Here is an 11,269-nt window from a genome sequence, read left to right as displayed (position 1 = left end):
TTGCTGCAATTTCAATTTCCAAACAGAGCAAGAAGTGCATAGATTTTTAATGGGAGAATGTTCTTGTGCCGCAGCGAAGCCCATGCCCAGGCACATGGGCAGCCTGTGCAAGGGGGCAGGGTGGTCATTGTGCCCACCTCCATGTGCCTGGGTGCAATTTGCACTACGACACAAAGAACAACGCCCCATTTTTAATTTATTCACTTTCTGTGTGCTGGCACTTGTGGTTGGTTAGAAACGAGTTGGTTTTAAAAAACAAAACCTTAACTCCAATGGATGTCTTCACCAAAGAGGAAATGGTGTGGACTCTGGAGTGAATTTTGGGAGGTGATCAAGGCATCTTCCCCCATTCATGCAGCAGGGTCTTTTGTCCCTCCTTAGTCTCAAGTAGATGCCCCCCCCCCATCCAATTTTGTCAAGCTAAATTGTGATGCAGCATGGTCATTGGAAGCATCTTCTGGAGGTCTTGGTTTTATTCTTAGAGATTAGTGCGGGATTCCACTAGGAGCATGTTCCCACTGTCACGCCCCTATTCCAGCCAAGGAATATAATATCATATAAAGGGTGATTAGGACGACGCGTGTCATCCTACTAAACCGCTCGGATCACCGACGCAGTGTCCCAACGCACAGTCATGATCAATATTAACACAATATAACATTAGATCGCGGAAAAAGGAATATTACATTCCAAGGATCGAGTAGTATTGCGAAGCGTATAAATCGAATAGTTACAAGATGTTCAAAGGCTAGATGATAAATACAGAATTAGTTACATTTCCAATGACCATCTAATAACTATCAAAAATGGTATTACCGTAAGTATTTCACCATAGGCCTTAGCCTCAAAAGTAATCAAAAGGGATCGAGTCCGAATATCCTCACGGCCGTAGGCACAATCATCGCAAGGACACCGCGCCATGTTCCTCAAACACGGCCTCTGGTTCCTCCTCACCGATCTCATCGTATCCTAGGGCTGAACTCCAAGTCCCGCGAGATATCCGTCACCGCATCATAATCTAAAAAAGTGTGCGCACGAGGAGTTAGCTCCACCGAGCCGAGGGGATGGGGATGCACAAACACGCAATTCACATAGTCCAATGATGCATGCACATGTTAAGTCCATTTTCCACCTAACAAACAATTAAGTCAATGGCATATGCTACTGTGACAACTCGGGAGACACTGTGGGTCACTTAACTTATCGCCACAATGAAACCTCAATTGTCACGTGGGACCTACGCCGATCGAAGCCTCCAAGACCACTCGGTGGCAGGACCCGATAACCAATACTACCATGGTGGCCTCTCCCACCTCCACGAGAATCCGGTGTGCGATTACCCAACACCTAAACCCCTGTTGGTAAGGGTCGTAGCATAAGGGTGTGAAATCCTAGCCACAATATACTACATGCAAGTCCTATCGTCCCCGAGAGGGTAATCCGGGCGCATCAACTTTAATCTGGTTTAGTGCCTTACCCAAGACGCACGGCACTTTATACAGATTCAACATGACATTCAACATAATTTCTTCATAAATGTATATAGTGTTCGGGTTCGCACCGTACCCACATGCACCGAGACCCATCAAGGTACAATATTACCAATCAACATTATAACAAATAGATATAAAATTATGCAATATGCGAAACATGCTTATTAATTATAATGAGTACATAATATATAGTGCAATAATAATAATAAGCCCAAACAACCAAACCCACTCACAACGTATACGCCAAGCACCAAGATTATCGGTTGTCGCCTCGATCAAGCAATAAGCCACAAAAATGAATATATTAACCTATACAAAGAGTGAAATAAGGTTAAACGAGCGAAGGAAAGGATCCCCAAAAGGTCTCCCATAATCACTTAAGTATAAGGTTTCGAAACAAAGTGGTTGCGGGAGTGGTTTCATGCCCAAATTCTGCAACCACATGTAAATCCTAGGAAACCCGGGGTTCGGGGACGCTTTTAGTCAAGGTCGGATGCGGATGTGGTTTTGTAAACAAACCGAGTGTAAATCCGACCTTCACGGGGCTCAGGACAATTTTGGTCAAGGTCGGATGCGGATGTGGTTTGAAAATGAAACCGAGTGTAAATCCGACCTTCACAGGGGCCTTCACGGAAGGTAATTTCGGGTGGTTTCTTGCAGTGCAACCCACATGTAAACCTCACACCTTCGGTCCAAAATCCGAAGGATTCCCCTCAAGGACCCCATTTCAAGTGGTTTTAAAGCACAAGGACTTCTAGGAAACTCCATCCTAAGCTCATTAGGGTCCAACCTTAAATCTCTCAAATGGCAATGAGAACCCTTACATTAGAGCTCATAATGGAGTGAAATAACTCCACCATAGCTTGGCTTTAATGCTCCATCGACTCCCTAGGTTCCAAGAGAGATCTAGGTCAATCTCTCCCATTACCCAACCCCTTTTAAAATCCAAAATAGAAGAAGGAAGAAGGTTCAATAGCTTACCTACCCCCAAGATGAGAGAGCTCCACGATTTATGGCCCAAGAGATGGGGTCTCCACCTTCCTCCAAGCCTCTCTCTCCTTCCTCTTTCTCTTTCTCTCCTCTTTCTCTCCTCTTTCTCTCCTCTTTCTCTCCTCCACGATTTAGGGTAGAAGAGAATGATGAAGGAGAAGTAATGTTCTCTCTCTCCCTCATGGACTCATTTATAATAAATGGGTATTTGGGTACCTCTAGTCAAATGGGTCATGAGGCTTAATGGGTCAACCCATTAGTTCTATGTGGGTAAGTGGATGGAATAACCCATCATTGGGTCAATAGGTTAAATGGGCCTGCCCACAACTTTAATTAGGGAAAAGCCCATTCTTAGATGGGTTCATATGAGATGGGTATAAGTCCCCAATGTACTTCCTAAAGGTACGTGGGACCCGAACTTAAATTATTCCCTTCTCTCATGAAATAGCTCGAGCGGTTCAAGCCCGGACCCGCACTTCGAGGTTACCAAGGGAAGAATAATTAATAAGTCTTGAGGCTAGAACTTACTTTTCCCCGTCATGGTTTATTACCCATGACCCGAACAGCTTCGCCACTACGGCAATGCTAAGCTCATCACCGAACGAATTATCCAACCAGGTGACGGTCCGGGATGCTCTCTCCCGAACTCCTCGCTTCCGGGCTGGTACTTGGAGGGTAGTCGACGGTCGCCAGCAACGAACTTTCCCATCAGGCGGTTGAGGAATCTTTCCTCCACAGCAAACCCGTCTTGTGGTCAACGATTTTGTAGCTAGGTTTGACCATCATGGAGAACAGGTCACCGATACATGGCACGGTATCTACACGTCACGAGAAGAAATGTTATTTAATTATATCCCGAATGGGTATAACATCCCCCACCTTATAAGAAATTTCATCCTCGAAATTTGACGTACCTTGTAGATAGGCAAGAAAAGGGTATTTCGCCCGCATCTCTACCTCTGCCTCCCAAGAAGCTTCCTCTTCCTGATGGTTGTACCATTTTATCTTCACATAATGAATGGGCGGTTGCGAAGATGAACAACCTTTGTCCAAAATCTTTTCAGCAACTCTTTATAGGACATGTCAGCAAGTTCTGGTGGTTCATGCGTCAATACATGGCTTGGATCATGGACATACTTCCTCAACATGGACACGTGGAAGACGTCATGCACACCTTCTAAAGATGGAGGGAGTGCTAACCGATATGCCACCGGTCCAATCCGTGCAAGGATCTCAAAAGGCCCTATAAATCTCGGACTCGCTTGCCCTTCTTGTGAAACGCATCACCCCTTTGGAGGGTGATACCTTAAGGAACACTTTATCGCCAATAGTGAACTCAAGGTCTTTCCGCCTCAAGTCTCGCATAACCCTTCGCTCGCTGATCGAGCGCCTTGATCCGCTCACGAATCAAGTCCACCTTCTCGCATGTTGCTGAATCAACTCGGGTCCAAGAATACGACGTTCACCTACTTCGTCCCAATATAACGGTGTCCGACACTTCTTCCCATACTGAGCCTCAAACGGTGCCATGCCTATAGTAGCTGGTAATCGTTATTGTAAGCAAACTCAATAAGTGAGAGATGCTCGTCCCACTGCCCCGCATATCAATGGCACAAGCTCGGAGCATATCTTCCAATGTCTCGAATAGTCCTCTCCGATCGTCCGTCGGTTTGAGGGTGGAAGGCTGTACTAAAACTCAACGATGTACCCATTGCCTTCGAAAACCCCCGAACTTAGATGTAAATGGGATCCCGATCGGAGATGATGCTGACAGAACTCCGTGTAGACGAACTACATTATCAATGTACAAGCGAGCCACTTGTCCATCGAATAGGTAATCTTCATGGGGATGAAGTGAGCCGTCTTTGTCAATCTCAATGACAACCCATATGGTATCGACACCTCTAGGCGTGCGGGCAACCCGTGACAAAATCCATGGTAACATGCTCCCACTTCCACTCGGAACAGGCAATGACCGTAAGAGGCCATGAGGTCATTGTCTCGTCCGCCTTCACTGGCCGACAAGTAAGACATTTTGCCACATACTCAGCCACATCCTCTTCATTCCACTCCACCAAGAATATTCCTTCGATCTCTATACATCTTCGTACTACCTGGATGAATAGAATAGGAGAGTCATGGGCCTCGCCTAACACTTCCTTCCTCAACGAGGGTTACTAGGAACACATAGCCGTTGTCCGAACATGAGAACACCACTCTGCTAAAGAAAAATCCAGTTCCTCGCGCGTGTCCCCCTTGATAGCCTCACTAACCTTTTGAATCTCCTCATCGAAGCTCGGCTGATTGAATTCGCCCTACCAGTGTGGATTGTCTTGATAAAGCTGATAGAGATAAGGTAACACCATCAACCAAGAATTCCGGTCCATCCTTCTAGCTTCCTCAATGAGTTTCTCATCGATCGCTAGTGATGCCAGACAAGGACTGAGATTTTCGGCTCAGCGCATCCGCTACTACATTTGCCTTGCCTGGTGGTAATGGATAGTACAATCATAATCTTTCAACAACTCCAACCACCGTCGCGCCTCATATTGAGCTCCTTTTGTGTAAAGAAGTATTTGAGGCTCTTGTGATCACCGTATATTTCGCTCTTCTCACCATATAAATAATGTCTCCGGATCTTCGAGCGAAAACCACAATAAAGCTCCAAATCATGGGTCGGGTAATTCTTCTCATAGTCCTTCAATTGCCGAGAAGCATAGGCTACTACCTTCCCATCTTGCATTAGAACACAACCCAAGCCCAATTTAGATGCATCATCGTAGACTACCATCCCTCCAGCATCCATTAGGAATGGTAAGTACCGGAGCGGAAACCAGCTCCGCTTGAGCTCTTGGAAGCTCTTTTCACACCTATCGACCACTCGAACTTCACTCCCTTTCGGGTCAGCCGTGTCATAGGAGCGAGAGCCTTGAGAAGTTCTCAATAAATCTCCTGTAATAGCCACTAGTCCCAGAAACTACGAATGTCACCACATTCTTGGGTATCGCCCGAACAACTCGACTTCACCTTGCCAGGGTCAACCTCTATACCCTTACCGAAACAAGGTGTCCTGACCACTGTTGTAGCCAAAACTCACACTTACGAATTTGGCGTACAACCGCTTCTCCCTTAGGCGTTGCAATACTAGGAGGAGATGGTCTCGCATGCTCCTCCTCGCTCTTGGAATAGACCAAGATGTCATCAATGAAGACAATGACATACTTGTCTAGAACATCGTGGAACACCCGGTTCATCAACTCCATAAAGGCGTCGCCGGGCATTGGTCAACCCAAAGGACATGACCAAGAACTCATAATGACCATAGCGAGATCTCGAATCTTGTCTTGCCGATATCACTATTTCGATCTTCAATCGATGGTACCCGACCGAGATCAATTTTCGAGAACACCTTAGCACCTGTAGTTGATCGAATAGGTCATCGATCCTAGGCAAAGGATACCGGTTCTTGATTGTTAATTTGTTGAGCTCACGGTAGTCAATGCACAGACGCATACTACCGCCCTTCTTTTTCACAAACAACACAAAGTGCTCCCCAAGGAGATACACTGGGTCTAATGAAACCCTTCTTCAACAGTCATTCAACCGCTTCTTGTAGCTCCTTTAACTCAGTTGGGGCCATCCCGTAAGGTGCCTTGATACTCGGGGCTGCACCAGGAGTCGATCTATCATGAACTCGTCTCGCGATCCGGTGGCAACCGCGTTAGATCCTCAGGAAAGACATCTGAAAAGTCTTTCACCACGCACAACTCTTCCAAAGGCTCGCTTTGGCTTCAAAGTCTATCACGGATGCTAGATAACACCGACATCCCTCTCGCCAACAACCGTACTTGGAGGGCGAGATGATAACCTTCTTGGGTCTCTCCCGCCTAGTACCCATAAACACAAACTCTTCACCTTCACCGGTTTGAATGAACCTTCCTCTCTCAATGCATTAGACCGGCTTTGTGAGTTGATAGCCAATCCATTCCCAAAATCACATCAAAGTCTTTCATATCCAAGCAAGCATTAAGCTTGCTTCGAGTCCGTGACCACCCACACATACCGGCAAGGATCATAAACCGAGTCAAGTTCAACCTTGCTACCCGTTGGTGATCGACTATCAATTTCGGGCCATTAGCTTTGGTTCAATAGACATCTTCTTAGCAAAACTAGGGGACACAAAAGAGTGTGATGCCCCGAATCAAATAAAGCATAAGCAGCCGAGAGCAAACAAGAACGACACCGACAAGCAATAGACAACCAATCATAGAAACAAAAGCTATAATATGCACATCTTAAGAGTAGAGTGCATTACCCGTATAACACCGGGATCGGCCTGGGCTCTTCATTTGTCACGAATACACCCGACCTTGAGATCTATGGGCCGGAGCAGAAGAAGAGAATGCACAATCGCCTTGGCTTGGGGTGCCTTTTGTGTAGCTGCACTGGAGGACCTATCATCCGAGGATGAGGACAGCTCGAACCATATGCCCGGACTCCTTGCAATTGTAACATATAAGAGTCTCGGGAACCATAGTGAGGAGTTGATGTAGGCACAGGCGCTTGCACCGCATCTCGACCTCCGGATGGACCGAAAAAGTAGTAGTGTAGGATCCTCTCTTTTGGAATTTTGTGGATCCCCTAGGTTCGTGAGAGGTCATGGGTCTTTTACCAGACTGAATGGCCCTTAATTCTCTCTCTGGTCCTCAATCACCTTAGCGGCTTGGACCGTCTCAAGATAAGTAGGGTACTTGTGTAGCACCACGTAAGTACTAATGCTAGGTCTAAGCCCTTTTCAAACTTCCTAGCCTTCACATTCTCGGCCTTCATGTGTACCGGGCGAAGTAAACACTCCTCAAAAGCTTGTTGGTACTCAAGGACCGATTTGGATCCTTGAAAGAAGCTCATAAACTCGACTCCTTCCTATCACGGAAGTTTTGAGCGAAGAAATTTTTGAAGAAGACTTCCTTGAATTGAGCCCAAGTTGCCTCTGGGTGAGTTGCCCAAAAATGGTCTTTAGAGGAGAGCCACCACGCATCGAATCACCCGGAGCTGGTAGGTAGCACACCGGATCTTGTTCGTGTCATTGCACGTATCACTAAAGATCCTCTCAAGATCCCTTATAAATGTTGCCGGAAAAAGGAATCATGGGCCATCTTGTAGAAGGTTGGAGGACGATGTTTCAAATCTTTCCGGATGACCTAGCAACATCTACCTGCCGAGCCACCGCTTGGTGGAGGAGCCACCAAGTGGGAGGTAGAGTAGGTGCTGGCACCTCTTGTGTCAAAGGAATTCCGGCAGATCTTGAGCCGAGGAACACTAGGTACAGCAGAACCCACAAAAAGGTGTGGGGAGGATTGACTTGCACAGAGGAGGAGGCACCGGCTGCCTTTCCCTAACAAAGGCTTGGAACATAGCAATCATGTTTTGCATAAATTGGCGCCGCTTTTGTTGCGCCTCCTATGCTCTCGTTCCATGGATTGCAACCTATTGCTCAACAACGCGGCGACATCCGCATTATTACTAATCAATGCGGTGCTACCGTAGAACCGTATTTGAAGCCTCACCGGTTTCTTCCCTAGCAGAGAACGGTTGGCATTTGACCGTATTAACCATGGTTCACACCGTTACAATCAACACCTACAGCTTATAGGCACAATAGCAATATTAAGCAAACCAATCAAAAATCGATTTGCAAAGGTAAACACAAAGTTACACGAGGGGTAAGGGAAGCAATAATGAGGGTAATAAGCATTAGAAACAAGTTGGTTAAGCAAACAAAGTCAAAAACCCTTTCGGCGGGTCGGATTTACGTAGCGGTTTCACTAGGTCGCATCCGAGTGTAAATCCAAGATTCACAGACCAAAGTCGGTCTCGAAACCGCGGATTCACGATCGGTTTCAAAGTTTTGCACCCGAGTGTAAAACCGCATGGCCCAAAATAGAATTTCTAACTCGAAACTCTTTTTCAAAACCCAAATTCCTATTTCTAAACACACCCTACGCTCTGGAGAACCCAAAACCGCACTCGTTCTTGCTCCATTTCCCTTCTAGGTGGATTTTTGGCACTCCAACCCACTCTTCAACAGATCCGATCGAGTTCGTATGACCTCTTCCCTCTCTATCGATCTATCTCTTTCTCCCTTCGACTTCTCTTATGGAGAAATCCCAAAATCCATTTCGGGTTTACTAGGTTTGAGTTTTTTTTTGTTTTCTCCTAGCTATATAGATGGATTTTTGTCCATCCTACCTTCGTTTCCCATCATATGCAACCTAGTTGAGGCATTTCCCCCAATTTTGCACCATCACCATGGGTTTGGGTTGGATTTTGGAGAAATCCCAAAACCCTAACCGAAAATTCTATTTCTTTTTTTTTTTTTTTTTGCCCAAATTAAGTTCGGTTTTGGTAGGTAGGCTTGGTGTATGTAATTTGGGGTTGTCTCAAGCCATTACCTATTTACTTCTTGCAATTTGAACTCCAAGAACCACATCTGAATTTTTTTCTTTTAGAGTTTCAAACATGCCTCATGATCGAATGCACCCCTTGTTTGCTTGCATTTATCATTTCATAAGAGGGCTTAATCCAAAGCATAACATGGCTATCTATAATTGTCCCTATGATTTAAAATCCTTGCACCATATCTGAATTTTCCTTTCTTATGATGTTCTAAGCATGATTTACCACAAGTTAGCTCCATATATATTGCTTGAACTAAGTATTTGGTAAAAACTTCATGTTCTAGGTATACTATGGCCATGTATGTATATTGTTTACTATGTCATTCAACTTCCAATCAAATTCTGAAAATTTCCTCTTTAGATTTCTTAGTATATTTCTTATCAATTCAGTCCAATTTTGTTTGAACTAATTGCCTGTATAATATAATGCTCTCCAAGCATAATGTGGCCATGTACATTTATCCTCTATGATTGCATCTACATGTTGGCCATGCATTCCCCTTTTCCCTAACTCCTTAGACCATTCACAACAAAATTTTCCTAGTACATTTCCTGCGTAATTTGGTTAATCTGTTGTAGGAATCAAGGTCTAGGTTCTAATTCCTTGTCTCTTTTCATTGTATATCTTCTTAGGCCTTAATATCCAAGCATTGACTTAATATGTTTCTATATTCTCGGCCTTCTTTGGTGCAGTTAGGGAATCTAAATGGCTCCTAGAACAAGGCGTGCACGGGCCGAACAAGCTGCCCACCGCTTTGGATGCACTATGGTTCCAAGACCTAGAGAAACAGGAGATGTACCAAGACCACTTTCGCTTTAAGAGTATCTTGGAGGAGAGATGTGGTAATCGAAGACCTCAAGGCCTACAAAGTAGGGCCGAGATTTGAAGCACTAGGGTGGTCCAACCTCCTCAACCTTCCAGAGCCATTCTATCCCAAGCTCATTCGTCACTTCTCGCCAACTCGCGCACCGAGAACCTAGGCACGCGAGATTACCGGATCATCTCTTATGTCAAGGAGTCACCATTTCCTTCACAGGGGCACAAAGGCGCATCCTCAATGTAGCTATTTGGGGAGAGAAGACCCATCTGCGCACCATGGAAGAATCCCTACTCCTTTCTCGGAGAGAGGCATACAGGGAATTATACAGGGAGCTTACACGTGGGGCATTCAAGAAGAAAGTGCCTGAGCCTTCTTTTGCTAATTCTCCCAGGATATTGAGCCGGATTGTGCAGAGACAACATCGTGCCTATAGCAGGTCACCGCACCATGCCTTCCATCTTCGTAGGCTATGTGGCCTATCACCTCTACAAAGGCATTCCCATCTGTCTACCCTACATTATCATGCGGACCATGGATCATGTGGGGCGAATGTTTGAGTTAAAATAATACCGCAAGCGTACGGGTCAATCGTAGCTACGGGTCGAACACGAGGAGATATACGCCACTCTATTTAATTAACTTAAAAGTAATGCAAAGTGGACCAAATTAAAATGTTAAATTAAACTAATTAAACTAATGAAAATTAATGCATCCTAACTCATAAGCATCTAACAAAATTAAGGGATTAAATTGGCGTCCTAACGCATGAGCATCTAACCTATCAAACTAAAGCGAATTGAAAGGAATAATAAAAACGCAGCCACACTTCATAATCACATAAAAAGAAATAAGGGAATAAAAGTGCATCCACATACCACAACCATATAAAAAAATAAAAGAAATAGAGGGAGAAGAAGAAGAAGATAGAGAGAGATAGAGGAAAGGAAAATGAGATTAAGGGTTTAGAGAATGAGATACCTTGATGTGCTTGAATACTTGAATAAACTCACCATGGCTTCCTCTTCTAAATCTCCATGTCTTGTCATCAACATAGGAACTTAGACTAGGAAGCTTTAAACTATAACTATTACAACCATTAAACTAGACTTATGAAATCAAAACTAAGAACTTGAAATCAAAACTAAGAACTTAAGCCAAAAATAGGAAAAGAAGAGAAAATTTTACTAAGTGAATGAAGTAAAAATTACACTAAAAAACTGAATTAAAATTGAACTAGAAACTAACTAAAAAACTGAACTAAAAAACTAACTTCTTACAACCCAAAGGGCAAGGGGTATTTATAGGGAGAAGAGGGAAGTGTAGGAGAAATATTCCCTAAGAAAAGAGAATATTCTCTTCTCTTCCTCTTTACAATGCCTTGAATCCTAAGAAAAAGAAAAAAATAGAAAGAAGAAGAAGAGAAGATTGTTTACATAGGCCTTCTATTTCTGAAAAGTAAACTCCAATTCTAACAAGTGCTTCCTTTTCTTTGTAGATATCTTCTCAA

Source organism: Telopea speciosissima, chromosome 5 (genome assembly GCF_018873765.1).
Source record: "Telopea speciosissima isolate NSW1024214 ecotype Mountain lineage chromosome 5, Tspe_v1, whole genome shotgun sequence".
NCBI classification, from domain to species: domain Eukaryota; kingdom Viridiplantae; phylum Streptophyta; class Magnoliopsida; order Proteales; family Proteaceae; genus Telopea; species Telopea speciosissima.
This window is presented reverse-complemented; position numbering follows the sequence as displayed.